The 15,294-nt window shown below is 45.0% G+C and overlaps 1 long non-coding RNA gene across 1 annotated transcript in view; it reads left to right on the forward strand.

Moving 5' to 3' along the window:
• The window catches only part of LOC143641205 (uncharacterized), a 29,569-nt gene extending 20,304 nt beyond the window's left edge, over window positions 1-9,265 (forward strand). Inside the window, exons 2-3 of the long non-coding RNA XR_013155258.1 lie at window positions 6,995-7,136; window positions 8,385-9,265. This is a non-coding gene — a long non-coding RNA (uncharacterized LOC143641205). The remainder of the gene's footprint in view (window positions 1-6,994; window positions 7,137-8,384) is intronic.
• The last annotated feature ends 6,029 nt before the right edge of the window (window positions 9,266-15,294 follow it).

A 15,294-nucleotide genomic window follows, 5' to 3' on the forward strand; every position in this document is an offset into this window, starting at 1 on the left:
TTCTTCGTTCCTTCCTTCCTTCCTTCCTTCCTTCCTTCCTTCCTTCCAGGTATTAAACCCAGGTCCTTGCATGTGCTAGGCAAGCACTCTACCACTAAGCCATACAGCCCTTTGCAAAATTCAATTTTGAGACAGGGTTTTTACCGAGTTGCCCATGCTGGTCTCAAACTTATGATCCTGCCCCAGTCTCTTGAGTAGTTGGGATTATAGATGTGTGCCACTGAGCCTGGCTTAAGAAATGAATTTTGGGCTTTGACTCTCTAGCAGGGACCTTGGGCTGCTGTTCACAAAGGGCATGGGGAGCTCAGCAGCCCTGTGATGGGCATGGGGAGGGCTATTGCTGTCAGGCCTTGTCTGCCCATGTCTTGACTGGCAGAGAGGGGAGGGAAGGGACATGTTCATACCCAGCTCTTGTCTGGTATCTTGGGATACAAGTGAGGCCTCTCCTTTCCCTGTCCCTAAGAGCTTTTCCTGAGGTAGGTGTGCAACCTTAGAATCCTAACTTCTACTGAGCATTCTCTATCCTCTGAATGCTTATGTCCCCAAATTCATCAGTTGCAATCCTAACCTGCAGCATGATGTCACTAAGAGGTGGGATCTCTGGGAAGTGATTAGGTTGTGAGGGCAGAGCTCTTGTGAGGGGGATAGTGCTCCTTGCCCTTTCTACCACACGGCTAGAACATATGTCTCTGAGAAGAAGATGGGCCCTTATCAGACACTGAATCTGCTGCCCCCTTGGACAGTCCAGTTTCCAGAACCATGAGCGATAAATTTCTGTTGTTGATAATCCACCTAGCTTGTATGTTGTTGTAACAATCGAATGGACAAAGATAAGGATCAAGATGACAGATTACTCTATGAATAAAGATTTCTACATTGGTCTTTACAAAGTATCAGATTTTGTATTATTGATTTTTTTCTATTGTTTACCCATTTTCTGTGTCATTGATTTCTTTTTTCTCCTTCCTTATTTCCTGGGATCAAATCCAGGGTCTTGTTCATGCTAAGCAAATGTCTACCATTGAGCTATACCTTCAGCTCTGTTTCATTGATTTCTGCTCTTATTTTGGGATTTAGTTGACTTTCTTTTAATCCTTTCTTAGAGGGAAAGCTTAGATCATTTATTTGAGGCCTTTGAATATTTTCTTATGAACTATTTAGTATAAACTTCCCTCTAAACCAATTGTTTTTGCTTTGCCCCACTAATTTTAATATGCTGTTTTTTTTCTTTTACTTTAGAATATTTTATAACTTTCTAGAAAGTTGGTGCTTCCTTCTTTGAATTATGAGCTTTTAAAAAGTGAGTTGTTTTGTTCTATATTTCTGAATATGGTGCTATTAGGTATATGATTCTGTTGCTAATTTCTAGCTTAATTCCAATATTGTCAGAGAATATACTTCATATAATTTGAATTTTTTCATTGGCTGTGTTCTGTTTTCTGGAACAGAATGTGTTTTCCATTTATTAATATTCCATGTGCTGTTGAAACAAATGTGTATTTTGCTCTGGTAGGGAAGATGGATCCTTTGTCACGTCAAGTTGGTCGACAGTGTTGTTGAAGTCTTCTATATGCTTACTGATTTTCTGTTTATTTACTTCATCAGTTACTCAGAGTGACTCTTTAGAATCTTCATCTCTATCTAGAGGCAAGCATGCTACCACTGATGTGGCTAAGTGGTGAAACAATCAATTTTGAAATTTTTCATTTTCTCTTCAGTTCTATCAGTGAATGCTGCTGTATATATTGTCTTTTTAATAGTAGTAAGATAAACTCACAATATGGATGGCTTGGTCAAAAGGTAGATATACTTGAACTTTTCAGAGAAATTACCAAATTGTTTACCTGATAGATTCAACCATTTTGCACTGACATCAGAGTTGTATGAGAGCCTGTTTTCCATAGTCTTGCAATAGTTTTGTTTAGGTAAAAAATGATATCTTATTGTAGTTTTGATTGTTTCATTGCTTTTATAAGTGAGTTTGAACATCTTTCATATGTTCAAAATTCATATTAATTTAAATTGTCTTTTTTTTGGGGGGGTGGGTGGTACTGGGTATTGAACCCATTGGGGACACTCAACCACTGAGCCATATTCCCAACCCTTGTATTTTATTTAGTGACAGGATCTCATTGAGTTGCCAGTGCCTTGCTTTTGTTCTCCCTGTGCCCAGATGAGCCCCTGATACTGCCTTCGTCAGCGATAGGGTGGGAAAAAGTGAGGATCCTGAGGATTAACGCTGGTGTCTTGTGTCTGGAGCTGTGCTAGGTGCTGTGTGAGCTGGGGAGACCAGCTCACCATGCAGAGTCATGCCTTTCAGGTGTCTGCCCTTAGTGTCCTTCCCTGGACTCCAACTAGGGTTGCAACCTAGTTAAATAACCCCTATGTTTCTCATTTCATGGGAAGGACAGAAGCAGACCCAGGAGGTCTGTCACCCACCCAGACGTCATGGCATTAGTGGTATCAAGTTGACCCTAATATACAGTGTCCTATAAGACCTGGGATGAACTGTGCCCTTTCCTACCTGGGGCAGATCCAGAACTTGGGTCAAGTGTTCACCCAAGGGTGATTTTTGTGGTCTGGTGTTTTATAATGTGAAAAAGAAAATGCCTCCCTCTGCTGCAGAGTCCCGCTTTTCTTAAGAAGGAACAGCACAGAGGGGCTTGTGAGCCAGTGGAAGAATGAGTGGGCGTGGCCATATGTCTGGGTTTGGATTTTCCAGCCTCTGTTGCAGTCCCTTTATGTCTCTCTGAAGGACATAGTGCTGGTCCAGGTCTTTAGGGCACAAGGTGTGACATCACTGGCATGTTCTAAAGAGCCCTCTGGATGTCTGTGGTGGAGAACAATTGAAGGAGCTGAGATGGAATCAGGAAAGTCTCTGCAGAGATGAGACCTTGGCCCTGGTAGAGGAAAGTGGTTTAAAATGGGTAGGGCTTGGGAAAAAATGGCCATGGGGGTTTAACAAGAGAGGATACAGAGAGATGAGTCCTGTCCCAGAAGCTGTCCAAGCTATTAACCAGAAGGGGCCCCCTGGTTAGCTTGGTGGGAGTAGGTGTCTCTGGCAAAATATGCAGTAGTAATTACAGCCTCTGGCTAATTGTATTGTCTGGGATCTGGGCTTTACTCATTTGTTGATTAGCAGAACTGGAGAGCAATCTTTAATTACCTCCTCTCTGTTCTTCCCTCCCTTTGGGAGGTGGGCAGGGTGGCTGTGGGGAGCCATGGCTATCATTAATGTTGGGTATTCCCTGAAGGATGGGTCTGGAACACATACCCCAGGACTGCTACCCTGTCAGAGCTGAGCCCAGCACTTTCTCTCCAGGGGAAGCAAGTTGGCAAACTGCTTTCCTTGCAGGGAGAGAGGGAGGGTGGCCCTTACCTGTCACCTGGTGGGTGTCTAGATCCTGTGCTGAAGCTGTGTGAACTGGGTCAGACTGACTCTTCCAGGTCCTTTGTGACCCACACATTCTTACACCTGGAAGTGGGTCTTTAAGGAAAGGGGACTGCAAGGTGTGGATGAGGGAGACCATGGTAAGTTCCAGACTAGCTCACTCTGTGTTGTGTGGTCTTGTCTGTTTTTGTTGCTTGATATTTAGTCAATATGCATATGGTGCCTATCAGGACTAGGAGTAAAATGGGTTTGTAGCCAAATCAGATGGATGAAGACTGTGAGTGGGCACCTGGGGGAAAACTCTGAACAAGAGCCCCAGCTTTGGTCCTGTCCATAGGAGCAGTTGTGGCAAGTCAGGAAACCCCTCTGACCTAGGGGCCTCTAGTGACTGTTCTCTTCCAACTCTTAACAAGAGTCTCTGATAATTTTTCAAGTATATGAAAAACTATTAGAAAATTCTGCATCAAGTTAATGTGCCTAATTACAGATTCTGATCTTGTTATTAAAGCTTCTAACCAAGATGGTCCCCACCATTGTTTTGTGCCACTCTACATCATTAGCAGAATTCTTTAAAACAGCTCTGAGGGGACAGGGCCAAGCTCAAGTGAGTGACTGCTAGAGCCTGGTGTGCTGCTGTTGGTGAGAGGGCTGGTTCCCAGGCTCTTCCCTTTGGGTGAATGGGAAGCCTCCAAGATTAAGGGATGTGGCAGCAGACATGGAATCTGTCCCCAGTTCCTGTGTGCCTGTCCCAGTGTTCTCCTGCAGGATCCTAAGATGTGAGGCTTTGTAATCACAAAACAGTGGGCCAAACAGAGCAGAGAGCAGCTCCCTCCTAGAAGATGTGGGCAAAGGAGGTGAAATCATCAGCATGAATCAGATACCTGTGGTCACACCCTGGCCCCTGGGCTGTTCTTGATGCTGGTGGGCAGAGCAGGTCTGACTTGGTGGAGCTAAGTGGACATCTAGTGGCCATCTGGGGAACCTCAGGCCTCTGCATCTTTTCTAAGCATCATTGGGGTTCAAATTGTCAGGACCACAGGTGACTGGTCTAGGCAAGGGCTGTCTCCTCTACACAGGGGACAGCAAAGCTACCGTCATCTTCCACACCTTCCCTGATACTTAATTAATGCAGCTAACATTTGCACCTCTGATAAATGCCAGACTGTATTGGAATATAGATAGCAAGTTTGAAGGACAAATTTCCTGTCCTTAAGCTTAGTTTTTAATGAAGAGAGAAAGATGGTAAAAGAAAAATGGCAAAAATAGCAAGTGGTCAAGGATTATGAGAAAATACCAGGCATGGGTGAAGAGGTAAGTAGGCACAGTAGGTAGACAAAGTACTTTAGGGGCTCTGAGTGGCTACCTGGGAAGGAGCCCCAAATATAAGGGGTCTCAGTGAGTTCTAAGACACTGAGGGGACCAGGGTGGCTAGAGTGAAGTGAGAGAGGAGCAGTAGAGGTGGCATGGGACAGGCAGAAGGGAGCTGGTGGTGTCAGCTGTGAAAAGTTTGGGTGAGATTTGAAATAGGTAATGGTTGGCTTTCCTTAGAAAGTTTTAGCTTTGTCCACTTCTCCAAGTGGTTGCTGGCAGGACCATGGCTTATGGGAACTCTGGGCAGGAGGGGAGTGGGTGCAGATGAGTTTGGAGGTGGCAAGAGGTGGGGGAGATTTGAAAATGCACTGGGGAGGTAACAGCAAGACTCACCTGATGGTTGGACTTTAGGTGTGGGATAGGTCAAGAATGGGCTCTTGAATTTCTGTTCTCCTTACCTGGGAAGAGGGTGGCACTGAACACAGAGAAGGTGGTGGTTGGATGGTGAGATGTTTAGGGGCAAGAATTGAGATGTGTGCATTTTCAGTTTGAGAAGCATGTGTGTCTGTAGCTAAAGGGAAGGGTTGTTAAAAAAAATAGAACTTTTAGAGAACTGGCCTAGGAGATAGGAGGAGAGTTTAGATGGAGGGAGAGTTCAGAGGAAGAGCCCAAGTGACTCCAGTAGGCATGCGGAGGAGGAGCAGAAAAGGAAGCTGAGAAGAAATTGCTGGAGAGGAAGCAGGAAAACCAGGAGATGGAGGCTGAAGAAGTCAGTTTACAGAGACAGGGGGACTTACCTATCTATGAGGAAATATGGAGCCACGGATGATCTCAGCAAGGGTTTTATGAGCAAAATAGGAGGCACAAAAATGAAACTGGCTTAAGAAGGCAACTTTGAGCAGATTTCATAAAGGGCAATAATTCATGGAGGTTGAGGAGGAGGACATAAATGGGAATCAAGGAAGAGGTTGGGTGGGGGGCATGAATGGGGTTCACCCCAGCTATAGTGACCCAGGTGAATGGGGGTGGGCCTTGCACAGAGAAGCTGCTGTTCCAGGTGAGTGTCGGGCTTCGTGCTGGTGAGATGAGGTATTCTTGTCTAAATCTGTGTGCTCAGCTGAGTCACCAGCTGACGCTTTGAGTGATGGTAAGGTCATTGCATTGTGTCCCAGGCCAGTCCTTGAGAAGCCCTTGCAGGCCTCAGGTTTAGCTGTCTCATTCTCACGAATGGGGAGCAGCTCCTGGAGGTCCGTCCTAGGGGCCCCTGAATAGGACTGACCCAGGCTTTGCACAGATCATCCCTGTCCCCCACCTGCCTCCTCTCTCCTAGGAGTACAGACTGCATGAATGTATTATCTCAATTTTCTAACTTGTAGCCAGAATGAGGGCTTTTGACACATGGCTCTGTTACACAACGGGGTTGGGGGGAGGCTACCCCAGGAAGGAGGTGGAGCTTGGAGCTCCTCTCAGGGATACCATGATGGTAAAAACAGGTGAGGACCCTTGTGGTTTATGTCATGGGGAAATTCCAGAAACTGCCCTAAATCATTCCCTTTCTGTGTGGCTTGTGACAACTCATAGGTAAAATGGAAGTGTGATGTTCAAGTTGTAAAAGTTGTGTTTCTTTCCTTTCTGGTTTTTATTGACATTTCTTCAGTTATGTCATCAGTTCAAAACTTTGCATTCCTCTTCTGGGATGTTAGTGCAGACGCTGGAGGGAACAGACAGCCTCAGATAGAATCCATCCCTTCCCTTCTTGCTCTAGATAACTTTGGTCTAATTCTTGAACCTCCCTTACTTAGTGATTTCATCAGTAAAGTGCATATATATACCCTCAAATTGACAAAGTTTGTATGTATCTATAACACCCAGATTGGTACCTGGCTCAGCATACACTCAACAGATGTGTGTTTAAGCCAGGATTTGAATGTCTATTGTGTGCCAGGCATTGTCTTGGGCTCTTTGGATTCAACAGGGAACTGAGCTCCTGCTTTTCTCCTGAGGTCTGCATTCTAGTAGGTACCAATGCTGAGCCCCACTCCCCTGCTCACTGTCTCATAGGGGCATAAGTGCTTAGAGATGAAAGCAGGTTAAGGGTGGAGACTGGGGATGGTTATCTCCAGGGAGGTCCCTGGTGACAATTGAGGAGGGAATTGAGCCATGTTGGTGTCCTAGGTGATAAGAAAGCTCTGGGCCACATCCTTTCTGCGTGTACTCCAGGATATTGAGGCAGGCTAGTGGCTAAGACAGATATCTGAGCACCACCATCCAGCATCTCTCCTCCTTTTGCAGGGTTTAACTCCCTCGTGGGTGGTATGATGGGCTTCTCCATTCTTCTGAGTGCGGAGGTGTTCAAGCACAATGCGGCAGTCTGGTACCTGGATGGCAGCATAGGCGTGCTGATCGGCCTCACCATATTTGCCTACGGGGTCAAGTATGTTTTTTCTTTTATATTTGTTTTCCTGGTGGCCAGGAGGAGAGCCACTCTTGCCACCTGCTTCCCTAGCCAGAAAATGATAGATAAGGCTTCTCCTGATCCTGAACTGTCAAGTGGTTGGAAAATCCCCTACCAGGGATCAGTTCTCCTAGGGGTTGGCACAGGAGGCAAAGATCGCAACAAGAGCATTAAAGTGTTTAAAACCACAAAGGGTCTCCTTTGCTTTTGTCTGATGTCTTTATGGTCCTTTATGACTTGGAAGTAGAGACTTTCTTTCTCTATAATGCTGATCTTCAGGATGCCCAGGCTAGCATCTTGGGGTGGCTTCCTTACCCATGCAGCCTCCTGCTCTAAATGAGTTGGGAGAGGGCAGGTAGCACCATTGGGCCAGAGGCTGGGCTGTAGATTTAGAGAACCCTTTGTTAAAAGGGATGGTCAGTGCATGCTGAGGAAAAACCCACATGGAGGGCACTCACTGAAGAAGTGGCACACTGGCATGGCCAACTCTGGATCCAGCATCTGTTTCTGAAAGGCACTGTGTTTTAAATGTTAAAACCCTTACCAGCTCCCACTAGGACCTCTATACTCAAAACCAGGAGCAGTTACAAGTGTTGGTGAGGAGCGGGAGGATGGGAACATGAATGGTGAGCCTGCTTTGAAGAGTAATTTGGCAGTTCTTCAAAATGTTAAACATAGAGCTATCACTCGACCCCGAAATTCTGCTCCTTGGGTTGTGCTCTGGAAGACTGAAGCCAAATCCATGCCAGAACTTGTACCCAAAAGTTCATGGCAGTGTTTTTTATTATGGGCACAAGTAGAAACCACCCATTACCTGAAGAATACAGGGGGCTATTATTTATACCTAAAAGGGAATGGAGAACTGGTACACAGTATGACTTAGATGAACTTTAAACATTATACCAAAAGAAAGAAGCCAGATAAAGGTGGCCATATACTATATGATGATTTCTTTGGATTTGCCTACTCTGGATATTTCAGCCCAAAGTGGAATATTGGTTGCTAATGGGGTGAAGGACTGCTAGTGGGAATGGGTTTCTTTTTGAGATAAAAACATTCTGGAATTAAGATAATGGACATGATTACACGAATTCATGGATATATTAGAAACCACTGACTGGACACCTATGGTACATGAATGACCTCAGAAAATGAGTCTCTTCTGTGCTTCCCCAAATTGCAGTGGGCCCGGTGTTGCGGTGACGGTGTCTGTCTTCCTCTTTGCAGGCTTCTCATCAACATGGTGCCAAGGGTGAGGCAGATGTGTCACTATGAGATGTTTGAGTGAAGGTGGCCCTGGCAACCAGGGAGGGCTGCTCCACATGAAGACCTTCAGGATGACGACAAGTTTCCACATAGGCAGACTGTGCCAATATTTAACTGAACATCAGTTTCTTTTTTTGGAAAGTCTTCTTTCATACAGTTTGTCATCACAGGACAAGGTCTGCCCAGTGGGTGCATCTGCCCTGTACCCTCACTCCGCTGCCCCCCATCACAAACTTAGGACAATGCCTGCAGGAGGGGACACACTTCCCCATCTCAAGCTGGAGCTGACATTTTCTGTTTTCTGGAGTAAAACAGTTCTTGGGGTAGGAAAAGATCTCTGCTTGGCAGAAAGCCCAACTGTGGTGCTCTAAGCCTGAAACAGATAGCAAGCAGGTCCCTCTCCTCTGGACTGTGTGTGGCCCCAGCCACCTCCTAGTTCTAAGGATTCTTCTCTCCTGGTAGGTTTTAATGGAAGACTGGGCCCTTTAGTCCCTCATCCCCTTACGTAACCAGAACCATCAGTGTATCACTAATTTCTCTCAGTGTGTTTTATTAGTTTCATTCTGTTTTACTAATCCTAAATCTAAACAGATTTGTTCTAAAGAAGACCATTCTATTTTTTAAAGTACTTAGTGACATATGTATGAGCTTTGCATGGACAAGGTAAATAAGCACATGACCCTTTCTCATACACTCAGAACCTGCACATCCATGTAAAACAGGATCCATTTTTGAGAGATGTGAAACTAGTTTATTTGTAATAAATAATTATATAATCTATCCGTATATGCATATATCTATATGCTGTGTCAAGTGGTAATGATACATTACAGACTGTGAGAGATGGTTTACTCCTCTGTAAGGAGTAAACAAGAACAAGATGTTCTCCGTTTATGTAACATTAGGTATAGATTCTGTAGACTCCATTCCTTTTACCCTGCAGTGTTCTGTACCTCTCACAGAACTGTCTGCCCAATAAAGATCTTTACCTGTTTTGTACGGCACGGCGAGGCAATCTTTGAGAGTCATCATCATGCGACACCAACAAAATCAGGGCTTGCCATTATGGGCAGGTTTTCCGTTGCAGCTGAAGGATGATATGGGAATGGTTGCTTTTCCTTCTAGTGGGAGAGCAGAGACCTTGAACTGCTGTTTTTGCTTCTACAAGGCATGACCACTGCACATTCAATTTCCTGGACCAGAGCATGGCTGATTCCTGCGTCCTCCACTCCAACCTTCAGTGCCCTGTCTCCCCCTGGGCTGGTTAAAGGAAGGTATGGCTTAAGCACCCCTAATCCATAAACCCTGGAATCAAAATGCTCTGAAATCCACAATACTTCGAGAGCCAATATGATACCACAAGTAGAGAATTTCTTTTGACCCCATGTGCAAAATACAAGTGCACTGAAGGTACTGCACAAAATGACCCTCAGGCTGTGTCTAAGATATACAAGAAACAAGTGAGTTTCATCAGACTTGGGTCCCACCCGGGAGGGGTCTCATTATGTACATGTAAATATCCCACAATCTGAAATCTGAAACACTTGTACCAAACATTTCAGTTAAGGGACACTTAACTGTAGCTTGTTCTGCCAAGTCACACAGCATTCAGATGGGCCTTCTGCGAGATGTTTGCACATAGCACAGAAAAAGTCTGTGAGCAAGTGTGATAGATGCAGGATTTAATATTTTTCTTTTCTGTAGATTTTCTCACTGTAGCTAATTGCTAATACACATTGTAGAAGTTTAGGGAAAGTAGATGACGAGGTAGCGATCCCCAAACTGAGGTTCTCTGTATTTCCTTGGCATTTTTTTTTAAGGATTTGTGTAGCCTCTCTGTTGTAGCCAGTCACCAGGCAGTGCCTGGGTTTTAGAGTCCAGGCTAGGTCCAGCTCCTTGATGTGGCCTTGTGCTTCCAAGACATCTGCCTGACAAGCCCTCAAGGTCCACTGATTCCTGGTTCAAACAATGCTGTTTTTGAAGGGAGAAATGTGGTATAGGTCCAGCAAGTTCTTGCACTTAGGTAGTCTTTTTAGGGCCATTTTACTAGCCCATTTGGAAAGATTTTTAAATGTTTGGGGCAGTGATTGACAGTTGTCTCAAAAAAAAAAAGAAAAAGAAAAGAAAAGTCTAGCAGTTAACTAATTCAGCTCCTTGCTAAGTGAGTACAGGGCAGGGAGAGTGGTCTGACCTGATTGGTAGATATGCTATAAAGGAGAGAATGCTTAGTTCTGAAACGATTCCCTCCACAACCTCTTTTCTATCAGCCTTTTTGAGTTTGTAAACTGTGAGATGCAGCTGGACAGCATGCATCTGTGGCTGACCCTGTACCCAGCCAGCTCTCACAAACACCACTCCCACCTGTCACACAAGAAAAGTTTATTGAAAAATAAAGTTCTCCCTAGTTTCCTCTAAAACAGTGGAAAACAAAGCAGAGCTCTCTATGCCAGTACAGTAACATTTGGACAGTGACACCTTATTTGCAGAATCCTGCACGACTTAACCCCAGAAGTGAATAGTAGAAAACAGTTGTACCAGGATTTGTTTGAAGACACAGATGCTAATGACCATTAGCTAACAACATCAAGGTTGTGACAGCAACTACAGTAGAAGGGATACACCATCTCCTTTGGCATCAATTGTTATGCTATGGTCCTGTTAATACTTGGGCAGGACAGTGAGCAAGATGCATCTCACGTTTATACCATCTCAGCTTTGGCAGACACGACAGATGAAAGGTTCCTGACCCACCACTGCATCTGAGTGCCCACTACCACTCTCCCCCTCCCATCGATCCTCCATAGTCAATGACCCTGCCTGCGAAATGGGCACATGCCTTTCCTGCTGTGGGGGTCAGGGAAGGGGTGAGGGACAGTCTTAAGGCGTGGCAGAATCTTGGTTAGATAGTGAGGCTTTGAAGGAGGTAAATTCCAATCATCGCAACCATAGAACTGTAAGACTGCCGATCAGCTGAAGAGAAACCAAAGGAATTTGAAAAAGATACCAAACTCCAGAAAATTCCCCCATATTCCATAATCACAATCTATCCAGAGTTGAGCCGACATGGACGGACAGGAGATAAAACCTTACAATTCACCAGGGAAGCAAGAGGCTAAATCCACTCCCCAGCCCCCAAACAAACAGAAAACTGATATTTAAGTGAGTTGGGAAAACATCATTAAACCAAGAGTAGCCTCTGGGGGAATGTTCTGTAAAGGGCCAAAATCTGTGCCCTGGGCATCAGGTGGCTTTCCCTGGGAGGTGGGCTTTCTCTGGGACCAGGCCCTGGAATTAACCTTTATTTGGTGGAAATATGGGGTAACCAGCCTGTTAAGAGCCACCCTGACCAGCAGGGGGCAGCAAAGGGATTTTCTGGGGAATGTATAAATTTCATTGGTCATTCTTTCCTCTTAAATGACCCAGGAAAGTCTCCATTATTGCATTGCAGAGGCATAGGATTAACTTTAATTCAAAGTGTACAATCTATCTGAGATCTCCTTTAAATTTCCAACTCAAAAAGTTCTTCAAAGAAAGCCCTGGAATGTTCCAGAAGACATCAGTGGGGTGAGGTCCAGTATGTGGCCAAAGGTCACTTTCACCTTTTTCAATCCCAGTTAATAAAGTCTTGCAGCCTTGTTTCACTGGGAGCTGAAGTCTGGCATATTTTCAAATCAGTGCATTCAGGAATACAGTATGATTACAACTATCAGGGTAGGCACAGAACTTGGACAATCTAAACCAGTAATTCCTACAATACTTGGTCAACTTGGAATAATATTTTTATGTAGGTGTTATTTTGAATCAACAGATAGGGAGTGAGCTCTTTATTTCTCAGGCTTTATGAATTGCTAATAACAATATTTTAACATTTACTAGGGCTTACTAGGTGCCAGACACTGTGCTAAAACACTGAATCCTCACAAAACCCTAAGTGCTAAGAAAGCTAGGGTAACTTTTTTCTGCATCCAGGGCTATACAGCTAATTTGGTCTTTTGCTATATGTAAAAACTTGGTGTTCCATTTTTTGTTGAAGCCAACAAGAATGAAAGGAACTCACCCTCAGCTTTACAGAACTGTCAGCTTCCTAAATGAGTATGGATCTATTTATGTTCACCCACTTAGTTACATGAAGATGCTCTGCAACCTCATAGGGAAGGATAGGATTTAGAATAAAGCCAATATGGAAATTAAACTTTTTCAAATAAATAAAACAATCCAGGCTTGGGATAGTAACACATACAACATGGCCTGTCGTTAACAAAATATCTTTTTTTTTTTTCTTTTAATCAAGAATTTTTGAAGCCGGGTATAGTGGTACATGCCTGTAATCCCAGCTACTTGGGAGGTTGAGGCAGGAAGATCACCAAGTTCAAGGCCGACCTGGGCAACTTAGCGAGACCCTGTCTCAAAAAATAATTAAAAAGAGATGGGGGGAAATGGGGATGTAGCTCAGTGGTAGAGCACTTGCCTAGCACGTGCAAGGTTCTAGGTCAATCCCCAGTACTTAATTAAAAAAAAATTGAGGGGCATAGGAGAAGGTAGTGGTGTCTAACTATATACAGTCTAGGTAAACCACCTTGGTCTGATCTAAAAAGCACACACTCACCTATAAACTACAGCTTCAGTCAAATCCATTTCATTGACACTTGCACTTCCAGTGAAATATACTGCAGCTGTACTCCCAAAGGAGTAATTATTCACCTTCATTAAATCCATCATTCATTCATCCACCAAGGAAATAAAAAAGAGGGAGAGGGGCACAGAGTCTTCCCCTTTCATGATACTAACCAGCCCAAGTATTACCGGGCTACTGCTTCCAATGAGTTCAATGAAATCCCTCCCTGGGCTGGCCTCCTGCCTCAGTCACATCTCAGCAAGTGACAGGGTAGCAGGCAGCTTGGTAACTAGCAGTCCCAAGACATACCCACATTGCGGCCCAGTCTGGAGGAAGCCAGCCCTTCCCTTGGACTTCTCATGATTTCATACCCTCCTCAGGGGTGGGGGGGTGAATGTGCCTGATACACAGACTGTGGCCTAGGGGCCATTTCCGGTGCACAGCCGGAACATCTGTAGTCACTCAAGGACCTAACACTCCTCAACAGCACCCAGATTCCAAAAACCAACCCCAAAGAAAAGTGAAAAGGCACAGCAGAAAAATAAACATCACCAAGTGACAGACTCTAACATTCCAAACACACAGCAAACACAAAAAGGAAACTATAATAAGCACTGACAAAAACCCAATCAAAGCAAAAATGCAAAAAGCATCTCCATTTGTACATGTGCAAATCAAATTGCATACACAAAATTAATGAGGTGTTTACTGGCATTCAAAGAAGTGTGTTTTCCCTTTCTGGAGTGTTTACTCTGGAAAGTATTTACCTTACAAAGGAAAGCTTTCTCTTAATAAATTAGATGTTTTTCCCTTAAGTTTTTGTCTCAAGATCACAATGGGAAAAATAATTCCAAAGGCCAGGCAAGATATGATTATAGCACAGGAAAACATCAATCCTGATTTCGGATCTCTCCCTGTGGATTGGTTATCAATTACAAATCAGTTTAGGTTTCCATATAAAAATAGCAATGGTAAAACTGCTGCAGGCGCCCAGCCCACACTATCAGAGGCACCATCCTTTTTCTTCTTCACACCCCACACTGGGCCAATGGAAACCCCTCCCCAGTTTGCCCTGGAGAACCCAACTTGGAACAAGTCATAGGAGGTCTCGAGGCTGGTACACATTCAGGTGTCACCAACTCCATCAACAATGCCCTTAACAACAGGAGTGTGGGTTACTTGGCCCCAAGAGCAGCAGCCCCAGCCAGGGAACTTAGGTTTACTTCCAGCTGAGACTAGACTTAGGAAGTTAGAGGAATTTTTAAATGGGAGAAAGTGCTCTTCTGGGCTGCCTGATAAGAGGATCAGAAAGGTGAAGAGACCCCCCGAGTCCAGGGACAGATAGGGAGTGATGCTTGAAGCTTCTGCCAGGGACAATGTTGCTTTACAAGGTTTTCTGCTTTCTGAACTCCCAGGCTTCTTGAAACAGTTGTCTGCTAAGGTGGTTGACATAGCCCTGCCTGGGAAAGCAAGCTCAGCCTGCAGGCGCCCCCTGCTGGTGGGATTCCCACATGGTCATCAGCAGCCTGGGAAATTCCCTGAAGAGCCCAGGAGAGGGCGGAGCTGGCCTAGGAATAACAGGTGTGGTAACCCAAGTAAACTTCCACTTGCTAGGGAGCAGCCAAGAGGTCCACTCACAGGGAAAATGTCCTTCCTCAGAGTAAGGATGCCAGTTCTTCCCCTTCCTACTGCAGAAACTGCCATTTCAAAGCTTAAAGCCCGTGCACTAGCTACCATAGCAAACTGGGTTTTATCTGGACTTCCACCCTTGGTGCTGGGCCCAGGCAAAGGCTATTTCCAGCAAGTCCCCTGCATCAGTGCTCTAGGCAGAGGTGTTCTCACTGGTACTTTCCCTTGCAGATGTGCTCAGGGAACACCTGAGGGGTGGAGACCTTGGCTGCCCCTCCCCACTCTCTCTCTGTCTCTGGAACTGGAGGTGAAATTCAGATCCACTGAGCAGTGATCTGAGGGTCTAAGGGGAAAAAAAAGAAGGTTGGATGTGCAGTTGTTATTTATGCACCATGGTAGAAACTGAGAAGTAGGCAATTCAATTTTCCAGATGTAGAGGCTCCCTGCTCCCCCGAAAGCAGAATTTTTCCCTTCCCTCATTTCCTGAAGGCCTACTCCATCATTAGCCTCGCCCAGCTGTTCAACCTGGCAGAGGCTCCACCTGGCTGCACCCCCACAAGCAGGGTGCTAGGAAACGGTTTCTGGTGTGTACTGCAGGCTTTTCAGTACACCAAACCACCAGTCAGA

The sequence above is a fragment of the Callospermophilus lateralis genome, unplaced genomic scaffold (assembly GCF_048772815.1).
Source record: "Callospermophilus lateralis isolate mCalLat2 unplaced genomic scaffold, mCalLat2.hap1 Scaffold_890, whole genome shotgun sequence".
In the NCBI taxonomy this organism is placed as follows: Eukaryota; Metazoa; Chordata; class Mammalia; order Rodentia; family Sciuridae; genus Callospermophilus; species Callospermophilus lateralis.